Source organism: Dipodomys ordii, unplaced genomic scaffold (genome assembly GCF_000151885.1).
Source record: "Dipodomys ordii isolate 6190 unplaced genomic scaffold, Dord_2.0 Scaffold31, whole genome shotgun sequence".
Taxonomy (NCBI): Eukaryota; Metazoa; Chordata; class Mammalia; order Rodentia; family Heteromyidae; genus Dipodomys; species Dipodomys ordii.
This window is the reverse complement of record NW_012267247.1, coordinates 7,945,595-7,959,798: the sequence shown is the minus strand read 5'-3', so window position 1 is coordinate 7,959,798 and position 14,204 is coordinate 7,945,595. Positions and strand designations below refer to the sequence as shown.

At 45.3% G+C, this 14,204-nt stretch overlaps 1 pseudogene; it reads left to right on the top strand.

Annotated features, from left to right (window-relative positions):
* Nucleotides 1-13,211: 13,211 nt before the first annotated feature.
* LOC105985776 lies at nt 13,212-13,675 on the top strand (annotated as a pseudogene).
* Nucleotides 13,676-14,204: the final 529 nt, after the last annotated feature.

The window sequence follows — 14,204 nt, the reverse complement described above, 5'->3', positions numbered from 1 at the left end:
TATATTTGTAAGACCAAAAGATTCAGGAAGAGACATAACCAAAAACAATTTTTTTCTACCTCCACTTCAAATAAGACCTTTCCATATGCCCCCTCCCCTGCCAAAGTTCATGTATTAAAAACTTGGTCCCCAGTGGGGCAGTGTTGGCAAATTAGATCCCTAAGCCATGGTTAGACCATGAGGCTCTACCTCATGAATGGATTATTGCTGCTATTATGGAAGTGAGTTCGTTATCACAAGGGTTGGGTTCCCTTGAGAATAAAGAGTATGACCCTCTATCAATCAAGCTATCTATCGATCGATCCATGGATCGAGATCCATGGATCTATCATCTCTTTTTGTCTTTCTGACTTCTACCATGAAATGACACAGAAAGAAAGTCCTCACCAGATGCAGCCTCTTGGTCTTAGATATCTTGGACTCAAGAGCTGTAAGAAAAGCTAGGTTTGGTGTCTCATGTCTATAATACTAGTTACTCAAGAGGCTAAGATCTGAGGATCACAGTTCAAAGAAAGCCAGGCAGGAAAGTCCATGAAATTATTGTCTCCATTTAATGACCAGAAAACCAGAAATGGAGTTGAAGTTTGAAGTGGTAGAACCTTAGCCTTGAGCCAAAAAGCTCAGGGACAGTGCCCAGGCCCTTAGATCAAGACCCATGACTGGGGGGAAAAAACTGTAAGAAATTAATCTGTATTCTTTATAATTACCCCAACTCAGAGATTCTGTTATAGCAGCACAAAATGAACTGAGAGAGACCTACCTCATTAGAGAGGGAAGGCAGACAGTAGAGAGTTTCAAAAGGAAGTAAAAGAGCAGGAACTGTACATTTGGCCCTGGCTGAAGTTCAACAAACCCCCTTTAGTTAGAGTTTGGAAAGACTTTGATTTCTAGACAAGGGCTAGGCAGACGACCAAGGCTGTAGAGAAATACTACAGAATACTACAAAAAATGCTACTGAAATGCTACAGTTACTACAGAGCAGAAATGGAAGTACTGAGTGAGTAAGCCAGAAATCAGAAACACTCTCTGAGCCGGGCGCTGGTACCTCATTCCTGTAACCCTAGCTACTCAGGAGGCTGAGATCTGAGGACTGCGGTTCAAAGCCAGCCCAGGCAGGAAAGACCGTGAGACTCCTATCTCCAATAAACCACCAGAAAACTGGAAGTGGCGCTGTAGCTCAAGTGGTAGAGCGCTCTCCTTGAGCTGAAGAGCTGAGGGACAACGCCCAGGCCCAGAGTTCAAGCCCCACGGCCGACAAAAAAAAAAAAAAAAGAAACACTCTCTGCCTGCACAAGGGGAAAGATCTCATGTTCTGCTTAGCTAGGAAGATGTTTGAGGACCAGGTAGGGGTGTGACCACAGAGCAGGCTGTTCTTGTGGAGAGTCCCTTCCCAGCTCCCATTGCCACATTTCTACTCCCTTCTACCCCAGACTGACTAAGCAAAATGCCCATCTGTTCCACCTGGAGCAGGAGGTCACCATGATGAACAACATACAAAAATAAGCAAAGACTCTCCTCACCCCACTTACTGCAGTGACAGAAAAGTCAAGAACTGAACACTCAAGTCTAAGTTTATCAGGAAGTGACTTTTTTTTAACCAGGACTAAAGAAAGAAATTTAATTCTGCTACAGATAAATAGTTAAGCACTGGTACCCCAAAGCTTATTACCTAACTATTCAGAAGGCTGAGATATGGAGAATCTCAGTGTAAAGCCAGCTTGGGCAGAAAAGTCCTCAACACTCCATTTCCAAAATAACTAGCAAAAAAGCAGAGCTGGAGATGTGGCCCAAATGGTAGAGCATCAGCCAGGCAAGTGAGAGGCCCTGAGTTCAAACCCTAGTACTGGCAAAGACAAAAAAGGAAAGGAAAGCCAGGCACCGTTGGCTCATGCCTTTAAGCCTAGCTACTGAGGAGGATGAGATCTGAGGAAGGAAGCAAGGAAGGAAGAAAGAAAGCAAGGAAGGAAGAAAAAGAAAGGAAAGGAAAGCCTGGCGCTGGTGGCTCACACCTATAATCCTAGCTACTCAGGAGGCTGAAATCTGAGGATCATGGTTCCAAGCCAGCCTGGGCAGAATAAGGCTGTGAAACTCTTACCCTCCAATAAACCATCAGAAAACGGAAAGTGGCGCTGTGGCTCAAGTGGTAGAGCACTTGCCTTGAACTAAAGAGCTCAGGGCTAGTACCTAGGCCCAGAGTTCAAGACCCACAACCAACAAAAAATGGAAAGAAGGAAGGTAGGAAGGAAGAAAGGAAGGAAGGAAGGAAGGACAGACATATTTTCTCAATCCTGACTTCATACAACTGTGAAATCTCAATCTCCTTTGGTGAATTTGGGAAAACTGGGACCTGTTGCAATACTAAACAGATGTTCAGCCTTGATGAATACCACAGAACATATTTATGATAAAATATTAAGTGAAAAGTAGAATCTGAAATTATATAAAATGTATCTTTTTGGGGGCTGGGAAGTTGGCTCAGTGGTAGAGCGCTTGCCTTGCATGCCTGAGGCCCTGGGTTCGATGCCTCAGCACCACATAAGAAAAAAGCCGGAAGTGGCACTGTGGCTCAAATGGTAGAGGCTAGCCTTGAGCTGAAGAGCTGAGGTACAGCACCCAGGCCCAGAGTTCAGGCCCCACAACCGGACCCCCCCCCAAAAAAGTAACTTTTTCAAACTGCAACATTTGAAAGAAAAACCTCAAAACATAAGCAATCCTTGATGTAACTGGGAAGTAAGTTGTCCAAATTTTTAAATGGCTGTCTTTGAGAGGCTGTAGGTAAACTTTTTCTTCTCTTTTTTACATATACTTTTCTAATTTTTCTCTAAACTTAATTCTTTTTTCTTCATTGTGTGTGTGTGTGTGTGTGTGTTCATGTGTGCCAGTACTAGGGCTCACACTTTTACTTGACTTCTATGTTCAAAGCTGATGTTCTACCACTTGAGTCACACCCCTACACCCAGCTTTTGCTTGTTTATTGAAGAGCTTCAAAGCTTTGGCTGCCTGAGCTGGCTTTGAATTGTGATCCTCAGATTTCAGCCTCCTGAGTCGCTAGTATTACAGACATGAGTCACCAGAACCTGGCTTAAAAACAGACATTTCTTTACAAACTATTTATGTATATATTCTACATATGTATGTTATATTTAATTTGTCCATATTCAAATAGGGATGTGTGTGTGTGATTTGATCTCTGGCCTGAAGCTTTGCAGAGGCTAGAGAAATGGAAGAAGAAAAGACGAGGGATTTTTTTCCAGGCCCTGCTTAATTCTGTCCTCCTTGGCGAGTTTAAGTTAGTCATCAGTTATCTCATTCTTGCCTGGCAGGTAAATGGTAGATGAGATCATGGACAAAATGAGCCAAGAAATGATGGGCTCATAAACAGGAATCTTTGTTCAATGGAAAGAGAGGAAACCCTTGTAGTATGAATTTGAAGTCATCAACTCTTGAAGTGTGTTCTGGGGATCACTGTCTCAGCATGGCTTGTTAAGAAGTGCACAGTAGGGCTAGGAAGGTGGCTCAGTGGTAGAGCGCTTGCCTTGCATGCCTGAGGCCCTGGGTTTGATTCCTCAGCACCACATAAGCAAAAAGAAAAAAAAAGCCAGAAGTGGCGCTGTGGTTCAAGTGGTAGAGCGCTAGCCTTGAGCTGAAGAGCTGAGGGACAGCGCCCAGGCCCAGAGTTCAGGCCTCATGACCGGACCTCCCCCCCTACACACACACACAAAGTGCACACTAGGAGCCAGGTGCTGGTGGCTCATGCCTGTAATCCTAGCTACTAAAGAGGCTAAGATCTGAGGATCATGGTTCAAAGGCAGCCCTGGCAGGAAAATCCAATCCAATTTATCTCCAATAAACCACTAGAAAATTGGAAGTGATGCTGTGGCTCAAGCGGTAGAGTGCTAGACTTGAACTGAATAGAGCAGGGACAGCGTCCAAACCCAGAGTTCAAACCCCATGACCAACAAAAAAATAAAAAAGTGCACGCTAGGGTACATTTGTTAGAAGTGGCTTATTAGAAGTGCATGCCTGGGGTGCTGGTGGCTCATGCCTATAATCCTTAGGAGGCTGAAATCTGAAGATCATGGTTCAAAGCCATCCCAGGAAGGAAAGTCTATGAGATTCTTATCTCCAATTAACCACCAGAAAACTGGAAGTGGCGCTATGGCTCCAAGTGCTAGAGTGCTCGTCTTGAGCAAAAAGAGCTGCAGAATAGTGTCCAGACCCTGAGTTCAGGCCCCAAGTTCAAGCCCCATGACAGACAATAAAAAGTGCATGCCTAGATAAGACCTAGTGCATTAGCAGGCTAAGATCTGAGGATGGAAGTTCAAACCCAGCTGAGGTAGACAAATTCACCAGACTCTTATCTCCAATTAACCATCAAAAATCCAAAACTGAAGCCCTAGGGGATGGAGTAAAGCTTAGTGAGAGAGGCCCCCAATTTAAGCCCCAGTACTAGCAGGAAACAGAGGGGGGGGAGGGATAAGCCTAGTACTTTGTATACTATAACTTAAAAAATAATTAGTTAGGGCTGGGAATGTGGCCTAGTGGTAGAGTACTTGCCTAGCATGCATGAATCCCTGTTCAATTCTTCAGTACCATATACACAGAAAAAGCTGGAAGTGGTACTGTGGCTCAAGTGTAGAGCGCTCACCTTGAGCTGAAGAGCTCAGGGACAGCACCCAGACTCAGCGTTCAAACCCTATGACCAACCAAAAAAAAAATTAGCACCATGGTTAATTCTTGTAATCCTAGATAGTCAGAAGGCTGAGATCTGAGGATTGTGGTTCAAAGCAGCCCAGGGAAACCAGGGCAAGTCATAAGACTCTTATCTCCAGTTAACCACCCAAAAGCCAGAAGTGGAACTGTAGCTTGAGTGGTAGAACTCCAGCCTTCATCCAAAAAGCTTGGAGATAGTGCCCATGCCCTGAGATCAAGCCCAAAGTTCGCATGCGCGCGTGTGCGCGCGCGCGCGCGCACACACACACACACACGCATACACATACACACACATTGAGTCAGACACCAATGGTTTGTGCTGTAATTCTAGCTACTTAGGAGATTGAGAGCTGAGGGTCACAGTTCAAAGCTAGCCCAAACAGTGAAGTCCGTGAGACTTTTATCTCCAATTAACTATTAAAAAGCCAGAAGTAGAGTTGTGGCTCAAGTAGTAAAGTGCCAGTCTTGAGTGAAAAAAGCTACTAGGACAGTGCCAGGCCCTGAGGTCAAGTCCAGTGCCAGCAGAAAAATAATAAGTAAATGAATAAAACAAAATAAAAATTCCAGTATCTCAAAAAAAAAAAAGTCCCAAGTATAGGTTTGTTGTCTTTAGAGAAAGCATTAACTTGGCTAGGAAATCAGGCCATGACTTAGTGACAATAAACTAGCAAGAGGTAGAAGAGGACACTTCAGTCTCCAGAAGATGGAGGTGAAGATGGGTTTTTAAGCCTCCACAGGCCTCTTAGGCTCAACCTCTTACTTCCTGGATCCTAGTGCCCTTAGAGGAGATCAGCACCCCTGAGACTGTCTTAATGGCTAGGAGATTTTTGTCTTCTCCTTTTATTCCTTTAGATTTTGAATATTTTTGAATATTTTTAATTTTATATTGAATATTTGATATAAATAAACATTTTTTTTGCCAGTTCTGCGGCTTGAACTCAGGACCTGGGCACTGTCCCTGAGCTGCTTTTGTTCAAGGCTACCACTCTACCACTTGAAACACAGCATCACTTCCAGCTTTTTCTGTTTATGTGTACTGAGGAATGGAACCCAGGGCTTCATGCATGCTAGGACAGCACTCTACCACATTCCCAGCCCCAAACATGTTTTTTTGCCTACTATTTTCCACCAGTATTCTGAATTTGCTTTACAATCTCTTTTAGATGTCATTCCCAGATAATAAGTTGTTTGTTTTACTTTGTGCTTTTTCTTTCTTTTGTTTCCACTTCTTGGGCTTTGTTCTGAATGTAGAACATTTTCCTGTGACTTATTCAATGAATTGTTTTCATTCATTTTGCTTCTATGATATATCTCCTTGAGTGGGTATAGTTCATTCATTTATACCACTTACAGTATTACATTATTGGAATGTACCACAATTTACACACCTATCCAAGAACATTTGAATCCTTTACAGATTTTTACTGTTTGATCTACCCCGCTCAGAATATCTGGTTGTTTATGTACTCTGGAGCTCACATATAGGGGTTTTTCTGGTTGTGTACACCCTGAAATGCAATGATTGAGTTAAATTATTTTTCAGAGTAGTTGGGCCACTATGCATCCCACCCATCATGTTTTGTTGTACAGAGACTTGTGTCGTCCAGCAGCATCTTCAGCATTGGGTATAATAGCTGTGACCTTAGGGGAAGCTCTCCTGTTTTCCTGTTCCCAGCCAGAACTCATTCTTCCTTTAACACCCCAGGGAACTCTGAGGCATGTCTATGTACTCTTGATAATTCCCAACTGAACAACACTGGTTACAAGGGAGAGGAGGAAATGCCAGTTTAGGGATAGACTGGAGGAGATTGGAGTCTTTCTATGTGTGCCAGTCACTGAACCTTCTTTTTTCTTTTTTTTTTTTTTTTTTGCCGGTCATGGGGTCTGAACTCTGGGCCTGGGCGCTGTCCCTCAGCTCTTCAGCTCTAGGCTAGCGTTCTACCACAGCGCCACTTCTGGCTTTTTCTGCTTATGTGATGCTGAGGAATCGAACCCAGGGCCTCATGCATGTGAGGCAAGCACTCTACCACTGAGCCACCTTCCCAGCCCTCACTGAACCTTCTTATTAGATAAAGGTCATCTTGTAGCGTTGTTACTAGGGCTCCAATCCATAGCACCCTGAAGCTTTCTCCCTTAGGATGAATGAAGATGCCTAATTAGTTTTCTCTCAATCATCAATCATTCCCCCACTGCCTCCCCCATTGGGGCACCGTTTATCTCCCTTCCTCTCTCCATCCATGTTTCTTTGTGGTTTTTTTTGTTGTTGTTTCATTTTTTTGTTCCCAGTCCTGGGGCTTGAACTCAGGGCCTGAGCACTGTCCCTAATCTTTTGCTCAAGGCTAGCACTCTGCCACTTGAGCCACAGCGCCACCTCCAGCTTTTTCTGTTTAGTAAGGAATGGAACTCAGTGCTTCATGCATGCTAGGCAAGCACTCTACAACTAGCCACATTCCCAACCCCTACATCCATGTTTCTTCAAGGGTGGTCCAAATGACAGACAGCCTGGTGCATCCCAGAATGTACCTGGGTAAGAATCAGACAGAGTGCTTGTCAAAATGCACATTCCCCAGACTGACTCCCACCCCCTAGGGGCAGCTTGGGAGCCTTCTGCTGAACACATTCCCCAGGTGACATGCACATTGGGATTTGAGAGCTGCTGCTTTGGGTGCTGCTATCAAGGAGGTCAGACCAAGGTCATCTCCAAGTGGTTCAGACATCCTTCCAACAGCTCCTCCATGAAGAACAAGGCAAATTCCCTTCCCTTCCTTCTTCTGTCACCACCAGGGATTAAGGGAACATCCTTAAATTAGAGAACCAGTGTATATAATATATGCAATCCAACATTGTTTACAAGAAAAAGAAAATGAAAACAGCTGCCTACCAACAGTGGCCTGAGAAGCTACGTAAAGATACATCTTTTCAGTAGAACACTGCAACTAGTGAAAGTATCTATGTCATTATTATTAGATAATCAACTTTCACTGAATCTTTGTAAAAAAAATATGTTAAGCAAGGAATGGTGTTGCACACTCATAAGCCTAACACTTGAGAAACTGAGGCAGGATGATTGTAAGATTGTCTCAAAAGAAATGTTAAATGGACACTGGTGGATCACGCCTGTAATCCTAGTTATTCAGGAGGCTAAGATCTGAGGATCATGCTTCAAAGCCAACTGAGGCAGGAAAGTCCGTGAGACTCATCTCCAATTAACCACCAGAAAACTGGAAGTGGTGCTGTGGCTCAAGTGTTAGAGTACTAGCCTTGAGCTGAAGAGCTGAAGGACAGCACCCAGGCCCAGAGTTCAAGCCCCACAACTGACAAAAAAATGAAAATAAGGGGCTGAGAATGTGGCTCAGTGGTAGAGCGCTTGCCTTGCATGCCTGAGGCCCTGGGTTCGATTCCTCAGCACCACATAAGCAAAAAGAAAAAAGCCGGAAGTGGTGTTGTGGCTCAAGTGGTAGAGCACTAGCCTTGAGCTGAAGAGCTGAGGGACAGCGCCCAGGCCCAGAGTTCAGGCCTCACGACCGGACCCCACCCCCCGCCAAAAAAAAAAGAATAAAAAAATGAAAATAAAAATTGGTGGGGCTTGAACTTTGGATCTGAGCACTCTCCCTCAGCTCTTCAGCTCAAGGCTAGTGACCTACCTCTTGAATCACAGCACCACTTCCAGTTTTCTGGTGGCTAATTGGATATGTCACACAGAACTGTGATCCTCAGATCTCAGCCTCCTGAGAAGCTAGGATTGCAGGCGTGAGCCACTGGCGCCTGGCTTGGTATTGAGTTTTTGATATAAACTTCTATCTTTTTTTTTTTAATGTCACTGGGGTTTAGATTCAGGACCTACCACTTGCTAGACAGGTGCTCCGTTCCTTAAGTCACACCCCCACACTCTCAAATCATTTTACTTTGGTTTGACCTTCCTATTCCAAAGTAGCTGAGATGACAGATGTTTGTCATTGTGCCCAGCTTTTTTGTTGTTGTTGTTGTTGGTGGTGGTGGTCATCGAGCTTGAACTCTGGGCCTGTCCCTCCACTCTTCATCTCAAGGCTAGTGCTCTACCACTTGAGCCACAGCACCACTTCCAGTTTTCTGAGTGGTTTATTGGAGATAAGAGTCTCACAGACTTTTCCTGCCCAGGCTGGCTTTGAACCATGATCCTCAGATCTCAGCCTCCTGAGTAGCTAGGATTACAGGCATGAGCCACCAGCACCCGGCCCAGCTTTTTGTGGTTTGAGATGGGGTCTTGATAAGTTGTTGCCCAGACTGGCCTGAAGATCCATCCTCCCAATCTCTTCATCCAGGAATTACAGGCCTGAGCTACAGTGTCTAGCTATATTACCTTGATTTATTTTATTTGTGATGATAGACATGGAACCCAGGGACATGTGCATGGTAGGCAAGTGCTTGACTGCTGGTATACTCTAGCCTCAATTGTTTTTTATAACCAGCCCCTACCATAGGGCTCCCTCCCAGATAAGTAATGTTCATAGGAGCTGCAGAACTCAGTGGCCATCTTTGGGTCCAACAGGCACCCACAGACCATCTTGGTGCTTTTGTAGGTGAATTGCTGTGTCCGATATTCTTTCTCCAGGAGTGATTTGGACAGTCCTGGGGTTTGAACTCAGGATCTTGTGCTTGCTAGGCAGGCACTCCACCACTTTGAGCCAAATTCCCAACCCATCCAGGGGTGATGTAAAGACTAAGGTTATTCCCTTACAGAACCCAGCTAGAGTGACACTGGCATGAGTCTCCTAGCTTTCTCCATCACCCACAAAAATTTAACAGGCTAAATGACTACCTTGTACCTGACTGAGTGGGTTGCTTTTTGGAGATTAGTCAAAGAGATCAACCTCCTCGGCTTGCAATAACCTTGCACCATGACTAAGGCCCACTCAGCAGCAGGAGCAGCAGGAGTAGCCAGCAGCCACAATGCAGATGGTCAGCCAAGAAGGCCTTGACCCTTCCAAGTATGGGAAGTGTACTCAGGCTCCACAGCCAAACCCAGAATCCACTGGTTCCCTCTGTTAATGGAATAAGACACCAAGACAGCAGCCAGGTTACAGCTGCAGTTGTTGTGAGGAGAATGCCGAATCCAATGTAATGTTACTTATTTCTGGTTGTATGATACAGCCATTGTCAACACCTGCTGGATGATTAGCTCGGAGGCGGAGATGTTTAGCATCTTCACTGGCTCCCGATCTCTCTCTCTCTCTGTCTCTCTCTGTGTCTCTGTCTCTCTCTGTGTCTCTGTCTCTCCTCCCTCTCTCCCCTCTTCCTCTCTTGTTGGTCATGGGGTTTGAACTCAGGGCCTTGTTATTGTCTCTGAGCTTTTTCTGCTCAGGCTAGCACTCTACCACTTAGAGCCATAGTGCCATTTCTGGTTTTCTGGTGATAAATTGGAGATAAGAGTCTCTTGGACTTTCTTGCCCTGACTGGCATCAAACCACGATCCTCAAGCTGTCTCCTGAGTAATCCTACAGTAATCCTCTCTCTCCCTCCCTCTTTCTCTCCCTGTCTCTCTCTGTCTCTCTCCCCCTCTCTCTGTCTGTCTCTGTCTCTCTCTGTCTCTCTGTGTCTCTGTGTCTGTGTCTGTGTCTGTCTCTGTCTCTGTCTCTCTCTCATATGCTGGTCCTGGTGCTTAAATGGCCTGGACCTCTGAGTTTTCATTCAAGGATAGCACTCTAATATGTCTTCAGCCACAGCTCCACTTCCAGATTTTTTTTTTTTTGGTAGTTAATTGAAGAGCCTTATGGACTTTCCTACCCAGACTGGCTTGAAAACATGATGCTCAGATCTCAGCCTCCTGAGTAGCTAGGATTAATTACAGGTATAATCACCAGTGCTAGTCTTTGTCCCTAGTTTTTAGCACACTACTCTCTTACTCAGGATTTCAATGGTGTCCGTGGGGGTTTTGGTCATGATGCCTACAACCTGGAAGAAGGGCTCTAAACTGGTGCTCTGGGTTGACTTCAGCATGGCACCTTATAGCCAGCAGCATATTACTTATCTCAGAGAGATCCTCCTTGGAAAACACCAAATCCACATACCCTAGTATATGAGGCAAGGAGCTCTGAAGAGCTAGATTGTCTTCCTCAGATGGCCTTGGGTATCATGGCAACTACAGCCTTCTCTCCGAGGCACCTGCTGCATTGGCTTGAAGCCACATTGCCTACACCCACACGAAGCATTAAGAAAGTAGTTGGGGAAGTGGCACTGTGGCTTAAGTAGTAGAGCACTCGCCTTGAGCTGAAGAGTGCAGGGACAGCGCCCAGGCCTAGAGTTCAAGCCCCACAACCAACCAAAAAAAAAAAAAAAACTTCACTGTTTGGGCTGGGAAGGTGGCTCAGTGGTAGAGCACTTGCCTTGCATGCATGAGGCCCTGGGTTCAATTCCTCAACACCACATAAGCAAAAAGAAAAAAGCTGGAAGTGGCGCTGTGGCTCAAGTGGTAGAGCGCTAGCCTTGAACTGAAGAGCTGAGGGACAGTGCCCAGGCCCAGAGTTCTGGCCCCACGAGGACCCAAAAAACAAAAACAAAAACAAACAAACAAAAAAAAAGAAAGTAGTTGGATTTCTAGGTTGGATTTGTCTTCCCCGGGCATCACTGTGGTGTGTTAGGTAATTGCCATGCGTGATGTAAAGATGGTATTTTACTCTTACAAGAACCCTGGGTGACCACAAGTCCATGACTTTTAATATTTATATTTTTAGCTTAGTGCTAGTTGCTCAAACCTGTAATCCTAACTATTCAGGAGCTGGAGATCTGAGGATCCAGGGTCATGCCAGCCCAGCAGATAAATCCAAGAGACTCATATTGAATTAACCAGCAAAAAGGCAGAAATAGAGGAGTGGTTTAAGTGGTAGAGCACCAGTCTTGAGTGAAAAATGAGAGTGCAAAACTTTGAGTACAAGCCCCTCAAAAAGCCTAGTGCAATAAACTGAAAATTTTCAGAACACCAAAACCAAAAGAAATTTTTGTTTTGTTTTGTTTTGGCCAGTCCTGGGACTTGAATCTGGGCCTGGGTGCAGTCCCTGAGCTTCTTTTGCTCAAGGCTAGCACTCTACCACTTGAACCACATAGTCACTTCCTGCCCTTTCTGTGATTTAGCTGGAGATAATCACAAGCCAGGCAGCCTATAATTCTCTTACTCAGGAGGCTGAGAATCCTGGTTTGAAGCCAGCCTAGGCAGATAAGTCCATGAGATTCATCTCCAATTAGCCACCAGAAACCCAGAAATGAAGCTGTGGCTCAAAATGGTAGAATGCTGGCCTTGATCAGAAAAGCTTGAGTACAGCACCCAGTCCCTGAGTTCAAGCCCAACAACCAACAACAAAACATCAACAACAACAACAACAAACCCCAGATACTTAGAAAACTCAGTAACTGAGGTGGCAGTTATGATTTGCCCAAGATTCAGGAACTTCTTTCCTTGAACTGGAGCTGTGGTTGAAGTGGTAGAGCAACTACCTAGCATGTTCAAGTTCCTATGTTCAAACCTCAAACCTCTGAACCACCAAAAAATTATTTTAAAAACTGCAAACTTGAAGTGTGCACTTGCTTTTCTTTTGTGGCCAGGCCTGGGTTTGGACTCGGGTCCTGGGTACTGTCTTTGAGCTTTTTTTTTCCCCCCTCCAGGCTAGCACTATATCGCTTGAGCCATAGCTCCACTTCTATTTTTGTTTTGTGTTTTGGTAGTTACTTGGAGATGATGATTAGGAGCCTAGGCTGGCTTCAAATCTTTATACTCATATCTCAGTCTCCTGAGTAGCTAGGATTATAAGAGTGACCCCGGGGGGGCTGGGAAGGTGGCTCAGTGGTAGAGCGCTTGCCTTGCATGCATGAGGCCCTGGGTTCGATTCCTCAGCACCACATAAGCAAAAAAGAAAAAAGCCGGAAGTGGTGCTGTGGCTCAAGAGTGGTAGAGCGCTAGCCTTGAGCTGAAGAGATGAGGGACAGCGCCCAGGCCCAGAGTTCAGGCCCCACGACCGGACCCCCTCCCCCCACCCCCAAAAAAAGAGTGAGCCCCGGGCACCCAGCTCTTTTTCTTTTCTAGTAGTTTTGTTGTAGCTAATAACTGAAGAAGAGTTTCCAGTGACCTGAAGAGCAGTGAGTAATTGTGCAAGGTCCCATGCAGGGCCTCTCAAGCCCTGACCCCTGACATCTTTCCAAACTCAAAGCATGTGGCTTTCTACAGCATGTTGAGTTTTAAGCAGTGCACATTTGGATATTACTTTTCTTGAAGATTATTCAGATTTCTATAGCACAGTCCAGGACTTGTTGAAATTGCAGGAACAGACATCTGGAGTTGGATATAAACTTACATTCAGGATTGTTTGGTCTAGGCCAATCAGGTTTAGAGACTATGTGTCTATCTTGAATGACTTTTTCATTGTGATATCAGGAACTTTCTTCAACTCCTACATTGTCTTATTGTAAGAGGCAATTCAAAAGCTGCTTTGGGGCTTTGCAACTACTGCTATCAGACCCTGCTGTCAACCATGATCAACTCCACTGTATTCTTCAACATTGCCACCAACAGCATTTGGGTTGTGTCTCCTTCAAACTGTCCTTAGAACAAGTTCCAAAGGCAGCAGAAAACTCCAGTGCTCTGAGCACTGGAGAGAAAGGTTTTGGTTGTAAGGGTTCCTACTTTCATAGGATTATCCCAGGATTCATGTGCCAGGATGGTCACTTTACATGCTATAATGGCACTGGTGGCAAGTCCACCTATGGAGAGAAATTTGAAGATGAGAATTTTATCATGAAGCATACAGGTCTTAGAATTATGTCCTTGGAAAATGCTGGGCCAGACCCAAGTGGTTCCCAGTTTTCCATCTGCACAGCCAAGACCGATTAGTTGGATGGTAAGCATGTGGTCTTTGGATATGTGGAATCCATGTGGGGCTTTGGGTCCAGCAATGGAAAGACCAGCAAGACCATTACTGACTATGGACAACTCTGAACACATTTGACTTGATTTATCATAACCACTCGGCCATGCCTTCTGCAGTTTAGGAGAGAGCACTCTCACACCCCATCTGCTTGCAATATCCTGTAATCTTTGTGCCCTCATTGCATGCAGTTCTTCGGGTTCCATGTTTTCCTTACTCCCCTCCAAGTCTAGCTCCATTGCAGAGTTAAGCTTATGATTATAAAAACTAAATAACAAAAAAGCTACTTTTGCTGTGTAAGGTCTACACAGGGATGCCTCCTTACCTCTTGGCTAAGTTTCTGCCCAGTATCTGTTACCTAGGTAACTGGCAAACCTGGAAGCAGTCCCTTCCCCTCCTGCTAGGTCACATCCTAGGCCACCTCTGGTCACATGCCTCCCACCTGACCTTAGGAGAGTCCCAAACCCTGAGGTCATATCCGGAATCAGTGTGACCACACCTTTCCCCCCACCTGGCCACACCTCTTCCTGTCCCTGGCCTACATAAGTCCTGGCCTGGGGTGGGACACCCCTTCCCCCCTCCCCCTCCCCCTCCCCCTCC